A 12475-nucleotide genomic window follows, 5' to 3' on the forward strand; every position below is an offset into this window, starting at 1 on the left:
GAGGTACACGAAGAATGAAGAATGTCACACCCGGATTTTTGTAAGGTTCATGTTGGTCAGTCTAGTTTTCTGTGTAGTGGTAAACGGACCGTTGGTCTTTTTTTTTTGCTATGTCGTTAACAGTTTGTAAACGTCCGTTTACGGAACGTATTATGGTATACCGTTGTCCGTCCGTTCGTCCATCTTTCTTTCCGTCCGTCCAGCTGTCCGTCCGTCGTCAACATGTCGGTCAATAACTCAAAATCGCTTCGAACAATTTTCATGAAACTTTGGTGAATTGTTTATATCTAATGACCTTAGCTCCCTTTCGATTTTTATAAATTTAAGATTTTACGTGTCAGAGTTATTGTATTTTATCCATTAAAAGGTGGATTTTCCAGTTTTCGGATCATTACTCAAAAATGCTTTAAACAGTTTTCATGAAATTTTGGTGACTGGTTTATATCTATTTGAATAAGCTCCCTTTAGTTTTTTTTAATTTCTCATATGACATTGAGGAGTAATGGAACTTTATTCGTTGAAAAAGTGATGGGCGTATCATGCGCTCATGTCACATTTGGTTGGGTTTTTTTTTCGCGCAATCATAAAATGCTTATCTAACGTTAGGAATTCTAGTTATACCTTAACTTACTTTTTTTATTTAAACTAAGATCTTAATCGAGGAGTAGACTACGTATGAAGTTAGAAATACACATCGATCATGTCTGTTTTTATACAGGATAATGATCTCACTTCATGACGTTGTAACATTTTACTTTAGGCATATTGAATCGCAAACATTAAGTAATTATGGCACCCTCAACGGAGTTGGGGTGACATATTGTTATTCTACGTTTCTTTTTTTCTTATTATTTTTCTTCCACTTTTTTTGTCCAGCTTATATATTGGAATTTATGAACCAATGTTAATGGAACTATACAATAATATTAACCAGCATGTGCAGATTTGCAATCGGGGTATGGAATTTTCAAGATGGACGTCGTTACCATGGAAAAATGTCAAAAATTTCAAAATGCTCCCAACCTAATAACACTTTACAACAATGTTAATTGGCATGTATCGATGCGCTCTTTGACTTTGGAATTTCCAAAATGGCTGCCGTTACCCTGGCAATGGGGGGACGAGGGTGCCATCCGTTATTGCTCGCAATTACAAATCTAGTTGCCTTTGCCTTTTTTAATATATTTGTTTTATATTTCTTTATGTGTGTTATACATTCTTTATATAAATCATGTAAATAGTAAATTGTTTATAATAAGATCGCCATTATCGGATTCTCTAAAGAAATGCGTCGTTTAGATGTCAAGCACATACGTTTACTAGTTGATCTTTCTCTAGTCCATATAAAGCTTTAATGAAATATTTTCGACGAATCTAGAATTATGTCTGACATATGAATCATATTGAATACGCTGTGTCAACTTTGTACTTTTGACATATAAAATGTATGAATTTCTATGCATAGGAGTTCCGTAGAATTTAGTTTTAGTTCAACATGATATGTAACAAATGTCAAATTGATAATGAACACTAAATAACGATGCTTTCTTTTATAATATGTTATTAAGTTTGTATTTCCTGGTCGTATCTATGGTATCTATTGAAGTATTAGTTCTTAATTGTTACTATATTTATACAATATCATACAAGTACTTGGTGAAACTGTGATGACAACTGTTTGTTTAGAGTGTATCAGTTTTAAGTGTATATGATCTGTTAACATGATATTACTTAGATTATTCGTTGGAAAATAAAAATGATAACTTCAAAAATTCTTCTAATAAGATCGTGTTTAATTTGAAACAAAAGAGTAAATGATAGGATGTGTATGTGTCTCAAAAACAAAAATAACACTTTACAAATGACGTTCGTCCAACGCGCTTTTCTGAATTAAACTTCACCTGGAACGCTCAAACCTAAACAATTGAAAACCTTGGCTGTATAAATACATTAAATGATCATGTTTTTGTGATCTTAAGATACCATAATAGTAATGATAAATGAACTTGAGACTGGAATTCAATTGGAAGTGATGCATATTCAACAAGACACGTTTACACTGTCGACGCACCCGGGTTCAGTAACTTTGTTGTCATGAGATTTTCTCTGTGTCACATATTGGAATATTAAAAATGTATTTTGAAGATTTGGACATGGATTTTTATTAATTATCTTTTTTCACTAAATCTATTTTTGATTTACTGACTTGTGTTTTTTTTAATATCTTGTTGTGAGTAGTAATGTACATTTCAACACCAATTGCAACTTCTAGACAATTGGGTCAATATCCCTAATGGACCTTGAGATGAGGAACACAGATTTATGACTCTCATTAAAAAATTAGTCCGCCATACAATCGTGGAAGCTGTGATTTTAAAAATTGACATAAATGAACTAGGACTGGTGTTTTATAGAGCTGATGTGATGTGAAAAAAAGTATAAAAAAATAAACCTGAACAAATAATTACAAAGGACATATTTTTTAATGATTTTTATGGTCAGAATTTAGGGATTATTTCCTGAGGAGAGTGACATTTTTCACTATCGTTCGGGGTTGGGCACTTGACGGGAAAACGAATCACACTTGCCACCCCGAAAATCGCACCACACATGTGCAAGTGTCTCAGCTTCAAAATGAGCCATCATACATATCCAAGTTTACGATATGGCCTGAGCAACAGAAGAAAACGTTAACATTACCGCCTATGGAGAATCTATTACGCATATTGCCCCAAATTGTGGCCTTGAATTTCAAAGGTGATGGAGTGTTTCATGGCTCAGTGACCACAATTTAGGATGATAGCTGCTGAAATCAAGGTCAGTTACACTTTTTTAGTGCTAATTAATCAAAACAATACAAAATGGCTTCCCAAACTTTTGATTTTTATCAAAAATATACTAATTTTTTGTTGTTAAATAGCATTGATGCAGAAAATGGGTCATGTAAAATCTGGACAGGGGCCATTCAGAGGAAGAGAAATTATATTTAAGGGATGCTAAATGTGGCTTATCCAAATGGAAAAAGGACAAAAATGAATGTTGCACGCTTGGCAAAAATGTTACAGTTAAAAACAATTGACATTGATAGAAATTTAGATGCCTCGCACCTCTGCCATAATGCCTTGTGTGTTAATGCTGACCATATAATTTTTGAGCCCCATGATTTAAATAACCACCGTAAGGTCTGTGTAACTTCACAAAAATGCACCACTCATGAACTGCATGGCACAACATATCCTAACTGCATGTTGCATCTTAAACTGTGGTTTGTTCTATTTTTAATTCTAAAATTTAAGTCTCCGAGGTGACATATTGCACACTTCACTATGCATGAATCATTTACTCAAATACAAGTTTCTTACACTGCTAAAAAAATGAAAATGGGATAAAAGCCCTCCCTCTCACCCTCCAAGACACTGAAACAAACATGCATGTTTATATTAACCTGAGGTAACACATTTTACGGCTTGTTTCACGAGTGTTTACCTTTTATTGACATAGGAGGGGGAGTAACTCTTGTTGTTTACAAATGTATTTTTAACTGTGTCAGGAAATTGGGACATTCAAACCACATGAACCAACTAAAGTAAGCATGCTTTAAAAGAAATCTTCAATATAAAAACCAAACAAATCAAACAAAAACTACAAAATTATAAAATTAGGATATCAAAAGTAAAATAAAAAGCTAACAGAAGTTACAGAACTGAAATAGTTGCAAATGGAAGTAAATATGGACATGATTTTATTTTATTTTATTTCCTTGTATATTGTATCAATGAATGTGTGCATGATAGGAAAAATAAATTTTTATGCAATACATGTGTGTTAATTTGCATGTATGATGCTGTGTGTGGTATGTTTCAATGTCAATACACTCTGTAAGATGTGTACAACTCTAAATTATGATGTCATAATGCAATGACGTCACAAAAACAATGACGACACAATGTACTCTTCACCAAAGAAATAACCCATTATCCCGCTTTCAACACACATACAAAAAAACCCTCTAAAATTCTTATTCCTTGATGGATTTTGAAAGCAAGACTAGTTTTGGAAAGGTCTGTGACTAATCTTTACAGTAATGAACATATATTAGAGATATTTATTCAATAAACAAAAAATATAATAGAAAACAAGACTATCAGGGTGGACAAATTTCTTAAATCTGATAGTTTTTAAGTGAAAAACACTATATTTACATGATTTATCAACAAAAAATTGGGATTTGTAGAAAGTCTGTAAGGTAGAAGAGGCTTATGAATTGAGTTATACCAATAAAAGTTAAAACAAATGTTTAAAATGTAAATTTATAACATATGCTTATTGTGTTTTTTTCTTCCTTAAAAAGGATATTGAACAGTTATAAACATTGCTACCTAAAAGTATTAAAATAAGCTTATTTTATTTCAGATATGGCTAAAACTTCACAGAATTGTTCAGAAATGTGTACTAAAGGGATACAAACTGCAATATAAGTGGAATCTGACATAAGCTGATCTAATATGGGTCAATATCCCTAATGGACCTTGAGATGAGGAACACAGATTTATGACTCTCATTAAAAAATTAGTCCGCCATACAATCGTGGAAGCTGTGATTTTAAAAATTGACATAAATGAACTAGGACTGGTGTTTTATAGAGCTGATGTGATGTGAAAAAAAGTATAAAAAAATAAACCTGAACAAATAATTACAAAGGACATATTTTTTAATGATTTTTATGGTCAGAATTTAGGGATTATTTCCTGAGGAGAGTGACATTTTTCACTATCGTTCGGGGTTGGGCACTTGACGGGAAAACGAATCACACTTGCCACCCCGAAAATCGCACCACACATGTGCAAGTGTCTCAGCTTCAAAATGAGCCATCATACATATCCAAGTTTACGATATGGCCTGAGCAACAGAAGAAAACGTTAACATTACCGCCTATGGAGAATCTATTACGCATATTGCCCCAATTACTTTCAAAGTAGAGACAATCCTATGTATATACACAAACACATAATATTAGAAATCATATAGTGGTTTATTTACTTTATATCAAGGTTATTTTGCACCTTTTTCTCAAACAATAGTATAAATCTAAAAACTTATCTTCAAATTACCTTTCACTAAAAAGTGTGAATAACTATATTAAGTTACTGACATGTACTTTGAATTTTCTGAACAGTTCTGATCAATCGAATTCATACTGGCAAATGTATGGTACATGCACACATGATATAGCAAATTCCAAAACATAGTGTCCAAATAGCCTGTTGAAACTGTTATCATCGCTGCATAACTGGCTATATGTAAACCTGTATATTGATACATATATATTAATTTCCGCATATTGATTTCCTGTTAGAGTACACAGTTTCACTGGTGTTTTGATTGGAAATATTCATTCAACAATAACAAAATCCATCAATAAAATTAAAATCAAATTGAAAATAATGTATGTCTAGTCATTATTAAGACTATAATATTGTACGAGAAAAAATAGTTAGTATAGTTCTCACGTTTTTTTGTTTTTTTGTTTTTTTTATTCATTTTCACCTACCTGGTTTTTCAATTTCAGGTTTTGGTGTTTCTGATGAAGACAAATTCATAAAAAAGTGATCAAATGGATCGTGCTGTGTGGAGGCCGTAGAAAGTTTCCTCGTACTTGATATGTATATTCTTCTGTATTTTTAAAGTTATGGTGTATCTATTCTTGAGATAACTTCTCTTATGTGTGCCACATCATTTCTCAATTTTAGGACAGTTTCTTTACTAAAATTTTAATAAGACCCACACCACCTATTCTTGTGCTCTGGTTACCGGAGTTTTTGGATACACCAAACCAGGCACTTCATATCTGGGAAACAGGCTATATATGCCCTCAATTTTAGTTTTCATTCATACATTTTTGTATTATTAAAGATTATTAATAAATAGTGTGTTCTACAAGGATCACCAGTCCTTCACCTTTCATCTGATACCTTGATTACTAAAATATATGCTACATAGTTAAAGATTTACAACTGTGCGTAGGAACTATTTTGTTTTAAATATGTACTACTTTCCAGTATGTTCTTTTTCGACCGGGCCCGATTGGGTGGTGTTACATCTTACAACGTCTATCCAAATTATTTTTGCAAAGAATTCCGCTTAAGTCGGTGCTAGGGGCCGTCTTAAACTTGCAGTGAGGAGAGAGTCTTTTTGCTCCGTGTTGAGGTCTCACTGTGACTTTGAGATGAAGATCAGCAATAAAAGCGCAGTTCCTTGCTTTTTGTATGATTTTGTTGTTGTGCATTTACTGATTTTGTGTCATGGACGGATAGCCCATATCCTTTGTTTTTCTATCAAATGTGTAACTGTATTGATTTAATGTTGACCACACGTTCATTATCCTTTTTGAAATAACTTATATTTATACCTTTACGATAGAAAGGTATTTATCTTCAAGGTCGTAATCAAATATTGTAACAAAGAAAATCAGAATGCTTGCCAGCAAGACAGCTATCCATTAGACTCCAAAAAGACATAGTTATAAGCTCGGATTTAATACTGTAAATTCAGAAATTATTACGTGCATTTATTATTGCGATTTTGTTATTTTAGACTAAAATGCGATTTTTATTTTTGCGATATTGAGAAAAATCCTGTTTTATTCATATAAAAAATTTTAAAATGCGAGTATAAATTATTGCGATTATTACCCTGTCGCATTTTTCGCAATAATAAAAACATCGCAATAATTTCTGAATTTACAGTAGTTTGCATATTAGGTACCAGAGAGTTTGTCTACCGTTATCATAGGACGATTTGTCGATTGCTTGTGATTACCTTTCTGTCACTGAGGGTAAATCGTTTTGTTATTTACATGAGATAAATTATAATTTATGTCAGTAAGTTTCTACTTCATTGAAGTTGTATAAGATGAATGTTTCAACTGCCTCTGGCAAAGAAGACGTCAGAGAGTTGTGCTGATTAGGCTCGTTTGTTTTTATGCCCATAGAGGTGTTAAATGTTTTCTTTCTATACGAAAAGGAACACACCGAGTGGATTAGCTTATAACAGTCAATTGCTTATTGTTATAATAATTTTTCGTTCGAAGATATTAAAAACAATCAGTCATTAAACATGCTTATGTATATCCTTCAGTATAAATTGAAGTCTACTACACTTGGGTTTCAACATTCTTTAATGGTAACCGGGGACAAAATGTCTAGAGAAAACTGCGGAATAAGACCATAAAAACCGTATAGAAACGCATCGGCTTCAATCCCCATGTACAATACAGGTATATATATATATATATACATTCATAATTTTTATGATGCTGTTAGAGCAGCGATACCACCAACCTATTCAAGGTTATTCAGCCTGAGCATGTAATCGATTGAGATAGTTAGTACTTAAAGGGACATTGACTACGAGATATACAAAAAAAATTTAATATGATTTTTTTTTAATGATTAACATGATTAATGAAAAGAATTAATGAAGTGATATTTCGCTTTTAGCAGCCAGTATGGTTCAATTTTGTCAAAATAAGAATCATTGCTAAAGAATTATTATCTTGCAAGTAAATAATTCAACCTCATTGAATCCGTATCCATGTGACCTTCAATTTAATCCCTTAGCTGGAGATTGGTTACAAATGTATTCAGCGATTAAAAGGAAAAGAATGTCAGCATTGAAAGTGAAACAAGGATTAACCATTTGGTTGACTGATTCGATCCACAAATATAGATTCTTACACAGGTAAAAACGATGATAAACGATACTTTTAGCCTACACTATGAAATCAAACAGACCTAGAAAAATCCAATTGCACGTGGCGCTATCTATTTATATTTATATTATTGGTAATATCGGTCTGTATGAGCATCGGCAATCTTCGGAGGTCATCCTGGTGGTTAATTAGATGATGTCTAGACAAAAATGCATACAAAATGTTAATACATATTATCAAGTTCATGCATTATTAATTGTTTATTTTAGACTTTTTGTAATTTGGATATAAGTTTTAGTATGTTGTAAATCAAACATGAGAATTTTAGTCAAATGGGTGAACATGAACTTGACAGCTAATGCCCCTTTAATACATTTCACTTGATTATTTATGACAACAATACATATTTTATATTTAAAGAAAAAGTATTCAGTATGCGACTTCCAATATGTGGTGCATGATGTAATACTTTTAAAATGCGATAAAAATTTGTTAATTGTCATTATTAGCCTACTGTTCACTGTAGATATAACATTGAAAATAGAAACGGGGAATTGGTCAAAGAGACAACAACCCGACCAAAGAGCAGAAAACAGCCAAATGCCACCAATAAGGCTTCATCACATCGAGAAAATTCCGCACCCGGAGGCTGGCCCCTAAACAATAATGTATATTAGTTCAGCGATAATGGACGCAACGCTAAATTCCAAAACATTTTATAAATGAACATAAATAAAAAAAAAATACAAGACCAACAAAGGCCAAAGTTTCCAGACTTGGGAAAAAGGCAGCAATGAGGCGAGGTTGAAACATGTTTTGTGAGATTTCAATTATCCACTAAACATTTAGCCAATGTGGAATAAACAAACACACAGCAAAACGCACAGTATGACTCAGTGTTATTCAGAGCAGCAATATTACCAACCTATTCAAGGTTATTTAGCCTGAATATATAATCTATTGAGTAATCTGGTACTTAGTGTTAAAGTCTGTAATAGATGCTAAATTCAAGTACATATACGTTATATTTTACTGGGTAGAAATAAGATGCAAGATAATAGATCATGTCGACTATTGTAAGTCTCCAGGTTTTTAAAATGACCTGTCATCGATAATTATGACGTTTCGTGCAATATAATATTAGGTAGTCAGATCAACTTAATTTGACGCACCTTAGGGTCTTAAAGCATATCTACCATGTTCAGGTGTATGGGGTTAATTTTTCACCTGACCCTTAACATGTATACTTATACTAATAGGATAAGTAATGTTATGACTCAGTGATGTTTCATATTTTCTTCTCAATCACAAAACTTTTTTTATGTTTGCTTATCTAATTATTCGCCTGTTAAACAGATAGTTTTGCGGTTTTGCCATATTTACTATATTTGATGTGCGGTTTAGATCACCGAGATATATGAGAATATGTTCTTATGTTGAAAAAAGCATATCAATGCAGAATTCAACAGCCTGTTAAATTTAGATAATCAAAACGGTAAGATAAGATTAAGAGATCTGTTCAAAAAACATCCCCATGAAATTTTAATAAATGTTCTCCCTATGATATTGGATTTGACATAATTATCTTAATCCAGCGTGGGTATTTTTTTTTATAATTATCTCTTTGGATCACAGCTACAGTTTTCATGTATATGTTTATCGCAGACCATTTTAATTTGAGATTAATGAAACAGTAGCATTATTCCGTTCTCAGTTTGTCCAACATTATATTGTTATATGGGTCGCACACTTTGTGTATATCTATATTGTTATGCCGACCACTCTTTAGATAGATGCACGCCTAAAGTGCAGGGTAATCGCACAGATATATTGCAGCATGGGATATATTTTATCGTTTTGGAAATGCACATAATGAAATGTTTTTTTTTTTTATCTCAATTTACTACAATAATGACTGTCAAAATTTCGCCGAGTTTTGTATTAGCATTTTTAGAAGAAACCTTCCAGAAATACCGTGTACTATAGTATACTACATTTTAAAGGTACTGTTTATTCGAACACTTTGTATCGATATATTACCGTTGTATCCAAATGTCCTTAAAATGATCCTTTTAGAGACAGCCAATTTGTTTTTACTAAAAGTAAAACATATCTTCTTGCACGTTTTATTCAAATATATGTTGCGTTATTTTAAAGATTTTTATTTATACCTATGTAAAGGTAAAGTTATAGACAATACACAGTATATATATATCCTCTCCATGTAAAATTACGGAATTACAATGTTTTTATAAGCGAGTGGATAGGGACGCGGTTTCCTGCTTTATCTTAAGTACTTATCTTATCTTATTTATAATATCAACATAGTTCTCTGGTAAACTTTCATATTTGAATCACGTATTATACATTAACACAATGATTTTACTGCTTAGCATACTCCAAGGGATTTTCCATACACACACGTATCGCAGAAGGGTCAGATCAACCGATATTGTAAGTATACTACACATTTATCTATTGCAAGAACTGAATGTGTAGATAACTGTATCTCAAGAAATAACGATTATACATATAGGTCTTAAGATCAATCGATATTAAAATTACATAAAACTTTTTGAAAGAACCAAAATAATAAGGATTACACATGTAGTGCTAAAGATTAATCGATATTAAAAGTACATAACACATCTATCTATTGCAAGAGCTGAGTGTGTACACAACTGTATCCCAAGTAATAAAGATTATACATTTAGGTCGTAAGATCAATCGATATTAAAAGTTCATAACACATTTATCTATTGCAAGAGCTGAGTATGTACACAACTTTGTCCCAAGTAATACAGATAACACATGTAGGTATGAAGGCCTGACGATCGATATATTAAACCATACATTTGTATTCACAATTCACAGTAGTAAGATACTACGTAAAAGATATTCGAATCAACACAAAGGCTACCAATAAACTTAACTGTTGCCGATATATAAACAATGCATTTAGTAAATAGCAAAAGGTTTGTTAAAAACGCATTTAACAGCAGAATAACAATTCTATGTATATAATAGTATATGCCAACAACACTGATCATGATCTATTTGTTTAGCGGTTTTAAAAACAATATTCATACTTGTAAAAAAGTCATTAGTATTTGTATTTATTCTGCTGTCATTTTTAAACATATTCAAAAGAAAATTAATTCTAATTTCCTGACTAATATATAAGTTTATCAAAAGTAAAGTTTCAATTCTCTATGCTCTTTATTTTACCTTGTATGTATCCTTTAAAAAATAGGTAAGCAGTTCAGCTTGAAACAAAAGTGTGTGAGACTTTTAAATATTGAAAATTGCTGATATACATATTAGCAACTTATTTCTATATGTTATTGTACAGATAAAATTTCCTTTCCAGCAAGAATCTTGATGCATCGTTCTTGTGAGTAGTTATCCATTCGTTGTCATAACGAAAATTCTACATCAATGAAACAGCATAAAAGCAATACAAACATGTCGATGAACATTTCAAGGCAACATACTAACATGACTAAGTAAGACAAACATATTTAGCATACAAATTTTTGGAGACGAACAAATGAGTTTGTCACAATCTGATTTAATTTAAATCCTGTGTCAAGACTTTGCATACACGAATTTAAAACCACTATATTTTACTTTTCTTTTTTTTATCTATTACATCAGCTAATTTATTTTAACACTTTGTGCTAATGTATTGTTGTTTCAACTATGTACCCTGTTATTTGGGTTGAGCGTTCCCAAAAGTATGTTGAACAAATTCTTTGAATGATTATTCAAAATTGTGACCTACAAATCAGTCCTTGTCATTAGGTTCTGTCTGTTATATACGTTGTTTTTTTTTCGTTCGGTGTCTTTTCATACATCATACTGTATGTTTTTCTCGTTTAAACTGCAGGAGGTATAAAATCATAAATAAGAGAAAAAATACTCGTGCTTCCCTCCATTGACCATGTTGATATATTATATTGATTTTTAAAGGAAGAAAATATTCTGACAGTAATCTGAATTGTTATACTTATGACATGTAGGTATGTGTTTACATTTTCCAAGTTCGTTTGGAGAATGTTATCACTTTTGCCAATTTTCTTCAAAGTTTGATAACTTTTAGTATCTTACATATTTTTCAAGCACAAGGACAAAAGAAGTGCTTCATGCCACCTGCAGTTTCCTCACAGAACATCATTTTCCTCCAGTATACATGCATTACAATGTATTAAGATAAAACAATAGGTTATATATGTCTTATTAGATATGATTAAAAGTACAAGTATCAAGTAACAGTCAATAACATCTGAAAGTGTCAACTGTAAATCGAAAAATGTTTGAATAATGCATACAATACTGTTGTTATGAAATGAGTACAGGTTTAAATATGACTTTCAATAGCATCGGTGATTTATGCTGTTGTTTATTGTTGTCCCTCGTTCTGCTTCTTGTTTATTAAGTATTTCCTAAAGGTTCGTAATCGGTTTGTTCTATACATCTTCATTGCAATACCACACATTGATATTCATGTCAATGAATTCAACAATATAAGTATATGATGTTTTAGGTTTGCCAGGTACTCGCTTCGAAGTATGTATTTCTCAACAAGTCAATCCAATCTGCTGTGCCGGGACTTTGTTGCAACTGTAAGTTTTCGTGTACAATATCAGCCATAAATGCGTTGTCAGATTACCAATTATAAATGTCCTGACTCAAACTTTAAAAATATGTCATTTAACTCCCGAGAGGACATGCCGTATGTAGCCTCTTTCTTGAAAAAAAATA

At 31.9% G+C, this 12475-nt stretch overlaps 1 long non-coding RNA gene across 1 annotated transcript; it reads left to right on the forward strand.

Moving 5' to 3' along the window:
- The first annotated feature begins 2277 nt into the window (after positions 1-2277).
- LOC127705582 (uncharacterized) lies at positions 2278-4703 on the forward strand. Its single transcript, XR_007983907.1, has 2 exons — positions 2278-2817; positions 4414-4703. It is a non-coding gene; the product is annotated as an uncharacterized LOC127705582 (long non-coding RNA).
- Positions 4704-12475: the final 7772 nt, after the last annotated feature.

The sequence above is a fragment of the Mytilus californianus genome, unplaced genomic scaffold (genome assembly GCF_021869535.1).
Source record: "Mytilus californianus isolate M0D057914Y unplaced genomic scaffold, xbMytCali1.0.p SCAF_6, whole genome shotgun sequence".
Classification (NCBI taxonomy): Eukaryota; Metazoa; Mollusca; class Bivalvia; order Mytilida; family Mytilidae; genus Mytilus; species Mytilus californianus.